The sequence below is a fragment of the Halictus rubicundus genome, chromosome 17 (genome assembly GCF_050948215.1).
Source record: "Halictus rubicundus isolate RS-2024b chromosome 17, iyHalRubi1_principal, whole genome shotgun sequence".
Taxonomy (NCBI): Eukaryota; Metazoa; Arthropoda; class Insecta; order Hymenoptera; family Halictidae; genus Halictus; species Halictus rubicundus.
The window spans coordinates 5,485,529-5,492,606 of record NC_135165.1 but is presented as its reverse complement, the minus strand read 5'-3'; the positions used below and the strand labels follow the sequence as shown (position 1 = coordinate 5,492,606).

The window sequence follows — 7,078 nt, the reverse complement described above, 5'->3', positions numbered from 1 at the left end:
AATTTCTGCCTGATCTCTGCCGTCCGTCCGCGTCAGACGGCCAGTTGCGTTTCTGCGTTCGGATTCGCCGTGCGTTCCGCCGCCGTTGCAAGTCCTCGATATGCTGAACCGGTCGCGCGGACCCAGAGGATGGGCAAACCTGATCCAAGGTGAACGATACACACCTTTTCTTTCCCGTGGAAACAGCGTCGCGGAGCTCTCAATCCTGCGCGAAACGCGTATCCGATACTGGCGGTGCTCGCTTGAATTTTCAAAGTTTCGTGTCAAGTCAAATCCGCGCGTTACAAGATAACGCTCCTCCTCGAGGATTCCACTCGACAGGTAGACGAAGCAACAGAACTGATTCAGTGAGCGAGAGCGAGGTAGTCACGCAGTCCGTCGAGACTCGACACTTAAACGGGACGCCGCGCGCGCGCCAAAACGAAAGTGCAATCAAGAAAATTTCAAATTCAGCAATGTTTCTCTTAACTCTTTAAATGCGGTGCCGGCGGATCGCTGAGGTTCTTCTGGTTAAAATGAGCCGAAACACGACCCGGATCGGTCTACTTTGATCAATTTTAGTAATCGTGTACATATGTCCTAGATTTTGTTGTTAGTTGTTTGTAAAACTGGTCCGATCTACGTCGTGTTTGGACTCGTTTTAATCAGAGAAATGTCGACGATCCAGTGCTCCTACGTTGAGAAAAAACAAACAGAAATGGTCGGATTTGACATTTCGCTTGCGGCACCTCTTTGGAGTACGTCCGTCTCCTTTCTTGTGTTTTATTCTTTACTATTGTCCACTGAGGATGAGTACCAATGGTAAATTCCAGTATTACATTACCAGTCAAATTTAACCGAGCACCACTGTATCCCCTACGTATCGCGGTAGACGGGTCGCGAAAATGTGCCGTGTAATTAATGTGCAATTCACCATCAAATTTGCAACTTATGGAATTAGTGACCAGCTTCAGAAATAATAGTTTTTCAAATTTAACTGTTTAACTTTTAATAATACTTGTCAAGACAAATATTCGGACGTTCGCCTTCCAAATATTTGTTTGCCAGGTGCGCGTAAGCTGTCCAAACGTCCAGACCCTCGATTTCGCGTGAACATTGTGGTCCAGTGTTGAACAAGGGATACTTGTACTGTGAAATTCGGAACGAGACGCTGGGAGTGCAGCCTGAAGACTTTCAAGACTTTGAAATCTTGAAGTTCCCGCCTCGGAGGCCCGCGGCCCCGTTGAAAATGTTGCCCCTTCGGCTGGAAGGAATGTATTGAAAAGGGATAATTCCGGGGGAAAATAGGAATCGGTTTTTGCAGCTCGGTCGGAGCTGATTTCGAAGAATCTTCGGAGGATAGAAGTTCTCGGGAGCTCTAAAGAATAGAGATGGGGGTTAACTGTGCGCGATGAACTCGATAGAATCCCCGGGGACAAAGGAACATTACGTGCTGGTGTTAAACGGCAGAGTCCCGAACGAGCTGGAGATTCGGAGGGCAGGATATGATGTCATCGAACGAATCAACGGGGACTAGAAACGAGTCAGAAGGTAAATTTTTTGATTGAATCTGTTCACCGCTCGGGGAGCAAGAGATTCCGCGAAAGGCTCCAACACCGTTTTCTTGGAATGCTTTGGGGCCATTTTTCAACTGCGTGTTTGTTTAACAGTAAACCTACCGAGCCCCAACAGTAACTGGTATGCGTTATAAAAATCATTGAATTTATTTAGACTTTGTGCGGTTCTTATTGTACTAAAAGTAATATTCTTTTATATGTACAAGACTTAACACAGTGAACAATAAAATTCTAAGAGCAAACGAGAAATAAATTCACTTATTACTCGTGTGTAGTATTGTTAAACGTACATTTGGAACTTAATGCTTCATAAAGCATTGCTTTCATAGAAAAATTGATTGTTTTAAGGTAGAAAATAAAATAAAAATTACATTACCTACCGTAAATTGAGAATACGATATCCTTCACGCTCAAACGGTTCAAAGTTAAAATAAAAATAGAATTTTAGTGACGTCGTTAATTTGATCAACCTCGTTAAATTTCTTTGAACGTTTTGACTCGATGGCAATATCGATACGCTACCGTTGAAAGACAGAAATTGCTCAATGTTTAATAATTCTTTTTCTTAAATTTCTGTGACGAATCAGAAAACAATCTTCAATTGGTTGCAAGAGATTAAATTCTTGCGTTGCCGTTTTCAAATCAGCATGCGTTCTTTAGAGATAGTTGTGAAAAAGATTCTCTTGCATTTTTCATCCATTTTCGTTTAAAACGAGTGCCATTGTAAAGGAAGAGAGAATTACTGGAAAATATAAAGCTGTGATAAGAACGGCTTCAGCAAAGAAACTACGGTGCAAAGAAAAGTGCGGAAAGGTAATAAATACGAGAAGAGAGTGCCAGAGATTGCCTCGGTCGAGAGAATGATGGAAACGAGGAAAAGGAGACGCGGAAAAGTAGAACAGAGTCGATAGTACGAGTGACACGGTGAAATTAGATCGGGGAAATTAACTTTGTGAGTAACGGGATCATTAAGAAATAATTACCATTGCTACGTATTTCTTTTTTTTTTGTATGCGCAGTCGCAAGAAGCTATTATGAACATTTTATACATTCATTGGTTAAAACCGAACACGCTCGAACAGTATTATTCCGATTCGTTCGATATTCCTTATAATGTCAGAGACGCAATTGAATTGCCTGATCGAGTAGAAAATGGAGAACGCAAAAGACGAAAGAAAACGAGGAACGAAAGCAAAACAGCTGCAGGGGAAAGTAACTTCGAAAGTAATCTCGCGATATTCAACGGATTCTGTCTCTTTTTATTTGGACATAAATTATATCGATACTGGAATTACTGGATCCCCGTTACGCAATTTCTTGCCATAGCAAATTCACGCTACAGAGTAAAAATTATTCTTTGGAAATTCTGCTACTTCTCTATTCTTTGGAAAAATGTTACCTCTTTCAATTCGATTCATTAAATAGTATACGATTTATCGATTGTTTAAACGATCGCGAAACTTTATTAATTTCATCCGTCGAATAGACATTGCGTAAACAAAATTCCATAACTCACTGAACTTTCTGGAATTTAGTTTTCTATTGTTAGCCGACGACGATCAGATAACACGGGAAGCTGTGTTCGTCAGTGTTCGACAATTAATGTGCGCGTTATAAAATCGAGAAAATTTTGCACTGTTGAGAATCGCGTTGTATCGAAGTGTATAGAATTCCGCGAACAGGTGTTAGACGGAAGCGTTGATGTTACGTGATTTCTAATCAAAGGCTCGCCTTCGGAACGGAGACGGAGATCCTGTGACTTTGAAATTAATCAGGCGAGAAGGTGAGGTAGCTGAGAAGGTGGGGGACAATACTATTAATTGTACAAATTAATTCGTGGCTCTCACGATTAACATTTCGATAATCAAGTTTATACAAAGCGTATAACACAGTATTTTTTAACCTTGAAAAACGAGTCAGGAAACCACTAACAATAGAATGAATCAGTAGAATACAGCAGTGCGCAATTACACAAAAAGAAAATAATTCAAAAAACTTCACCCATCAAATTATGAGGGTGAATGATATTTTCACAATTAATAACTCGAAAATTGCATTTCTTCTGTCACTTTTGCAACGAACTTTTAAGGGTGCGATCTGACATTGTGCTCAACGTTTGCTTGAAAGAAATTCCAATAAAATTGTGTTATGATCGGAGCACCGAATTCGAGGGAGTCCCTAATTTGTGCAGCTAATAATTTCGAAGACTGGTTCAATAGGGTACCTGTGACCGTCGGAGCGGAGCGACGAGAAAGCTTTTTGGCCAACGAAGCGCGAAGACGTCGGGGCTGAGCGTAAAGCTTCCATCGAACTTTCGACCCCTTCGTACACGGCAGGATTACTTTTCCCTCGAAACGCGCCAGCTAATTTCGTGAAACAGCTGCTTTTTAATTGTCCGGCCGTTCCCACGGGGAGACACGGTGATACCATCGCGTGCGTGACTGCCGCGCCGTTGCATTATGCAACTGAAGCGACGATTTAATCGACCAGAGACTTCTTACACTGAATCACTCCGAGATTACCGCTGGGACTCGAGTTGGATTCAAGGAAAACCGACGAACAACGCTCCTGGAATCGATTGTGCCTTCTGTCGGCGATTAATACCGCGCGCGAATCCAGATACCATAGATCCAACGTTAATGTCTCTCGTAATGTTTGCTGCAGGTATCTTCTCTACCGTCCGTAAACAAACACATTAGTGGACGAAATTATTGCCCCGTGGATCCCCACGCAAAAATTGTCTCCATCAATTGCAACACGCAGGAGACAAACATTAGGTTGTCCCAAAAGTTTCTTTCTTGATCATTTGTTCGTTAACGCTTTATTACTCCCTATGCCTCCTTAGTCGTTTGCTTTCTCGAAAAACTGGGTTGAATTTGCAATGTATGCATTAATCGAGAACGAAACGAACTTTTGGGACAACCTAATTGACCTTTTTTATCACTAATAACTTTATCACGTTGGAAATTGCGTGACTCTTCTAAACTTTCTTGTGCTTCAAAACAGAGTTATTAAAAATGTCTTGCAGGTTATTCCTTAATAATTATTCCTTCGAAACACTAGTATAAGAAAATTATTTGATCATTGCCGTTTAGTCAATAAATTTTAACAAGCTTTTCTCTATATTCTAGTATATGTGTGTTGTAGTATATTCGAGTATATTCCAGGATATTCCATTATATTCTAGTATATTCTTGGAAATCAATGTTTACACGTCTTTTTCACGAGACCCAGATACGGATATAATTTTTCTGACCAAATGGTCACCATTATCGCTGCCTAGAAAGCCAAAAAGCATTGGACTGAATGGAAAGTCCGTTCCGTTTTGAGATAACGATCCGACCCCTAACGATTGTAATTAACCTCATTTTATGGCAATATCCTTAGGTCGCCCATTCCACTGTGTATTCTACACGAAAGAACCCGCACTTTTGTCAGTTTTAGCGACGGACAAAAGTATCGGCAGAACTAGCCATTGATTATAGCAACTTACAATTTTATGTTATGCAACTTGCAACCATCAATATTTCCTACAAATAAAAATAATAATAATAACGGTTCAATGTAGTTAGCCTTCCATTTAGAAATTGATTGTCTTAATGTAAATTTGTCAATTTATACACGCGTCTTTAACGATTCCTGTACTCACTGCCCACTGACAAAGATATTTAACTTTAAAATTTTTGAGATAAAAATATTCTTTGGGACGTGTTTATTTATCGATATAATTCAAGCTACACACAGAATGTCTTTTAAACTGTTACTACTTGTTTTGGACAAGCATCGAAAAGCATTCGATTTCTGATTGTTAATTAGACTTTCCTGAATCTAGTTTCTTTTTTCTATTAATTCGTAAGCGTCACAAAATCAACGTTCCTTCAGGTTTTCATACAGTCTTTTCTGACAAGTATAATTAGAAGCTCGTTTAACAGCTGTGCCAATACTTTTGTCTGTGCCGGTACGATTCTGGAGATCGTCGAATCGGACGTAGCCGAGTTTTCACAAAAATATTGTTACTCATTGGTCGTCGCGTTCGATACAGATTCACAGTTACTCTTTTCGCCGGCTATATCGGACTGCGTAAATTGTCTCGAATGTTACGATGGCTTGTAAAAACGAGAGAGCCGGCATTACGCCGGCCACGTGTTCCGCGCGTTTTGACACAAACGTTCACGATTTATCGTGGAGCGAGCTCTTCGAATGATCGCGTACCATCATGCTAGGATCTAATAAAGTGATATAAAAATAGAAAAAGAAAAGTGGGGAGAAAGACGGTACACGTACGGGGAGAGCGTGCAAGACGGGTTTAGTTGTTGATTCTCGGAAGTTCCATGCGTCGAAGGGGATCGAGCCTCGAAACGAGTCAAAGTTAAACAACCGCGGAAAAATGATCCGGCTGGTAAAACGTGCACAGATCTCGCCGGAAATCGTGGCAGCCACGACCGCGTCGGTTCTTACCGGCGCTAACGTCGACGTTTAGGGGATTTTCGTTTGTTTAACCGTATGCAGAGACGCGGGGACAAGTGTAACGTGCAGAGGTATATGCATGCAGTGTCAACTTCGTGCAAACCGTTCGGAGGTGTGCGAAACTTCCGCCCCGCCGCGGAAACTCCAGCGACCGATCGATCCGAGAGTCCTCGGTTCAAGGAACACAGTGATTTTAGTGATATACAGCAGCGGTTCAATTGGCGTGCTTCTAGTTTTCTCAGAGGGGGTGGGGATGATTTATAGATCGATAACTCGGTGGTAATTTCGGTCGGAACTGATTTGAGGTACTTATACACACTCTGATGGTTGACGTTTAACACGTTGACTGCCATGTCACCCATATGTGGGTAACGGAATTATTTGTCCAGGTTTTAACACACCTTGCGCGGGCACTTTGACGCCAAAGTCTTACCGTGTTGCATTCATTCTTGCAACGCACGTTTTGTATTTTTGCAACGCATGTCTATCCGATTTTATTGTAAAAACATCACAAAAACCCATCGATAACAATAATCCATCAATAATACATGAAAAACGACTTTAGTCGCTTCCCGCTCAAGATGTGAAATCCGCACAAAACGACTTTAGTCGCTTCCCGCGCGAGATGTGTTAAAATGAATTTTTACGTTAATACATTTATTGTATCAAATTTGATTAGGATCTGTAAAATGCAAGAAAGTTGGAGAACTACTCAATATCATACATTTAATTTTTTTCAATTTTTATTTCATTAAATAACCTACTTAGATTTGATGGAATTTTTGAGGTTTCTAGTTTGGCAGTCAAAGTGTTAAAGCTTGACTGGTTGTAACTTTGTGAAAAAGCTCGCGACATACCATAGTAAACCAGAGATCTCTCCAACCTAGTCGCTCCCCAATTTCGCATTGCGTTCGTCCACGAAGACTATACCATCCTAGCGGCTACTTATTTCGCAGCAGGATCGTTTGTGAGTTATACAACCTTAACACTAGGTTGAGTGTTCATGATCACTAAGTGACGGGTTCTAATATTTTTAATTTACGATTATTGAGATT

General features: G+C 41.0%; 1 protein-coding gene across 3 annotated transcripts in view; it reads left to right on the top strand.

The window, feature by feature from the left end:
- Positions 1-7,078, top strand: part of LOC143362476 (putative G-protein coupled receptor Mth-like 12) — a 30,417-nt gene continuing 23,339 nt past the window's right edge. For 2 of the 3 annotated variants that reach the window (XM_076802687.1, XM_076802685.1), the window contains exons 1-2: positions 1-149; positions 1,048-1,530. The gene's annotated coding sequence lies outside the window, so the exon portion shown is untranslated. Of the gene's footprint in view, positions 150-1,005; positions 1,531-7,078 lie in introns of all 3 variants that reach the window. The other variant, XM_076802686.1, reaches the window with a different exon arrangement.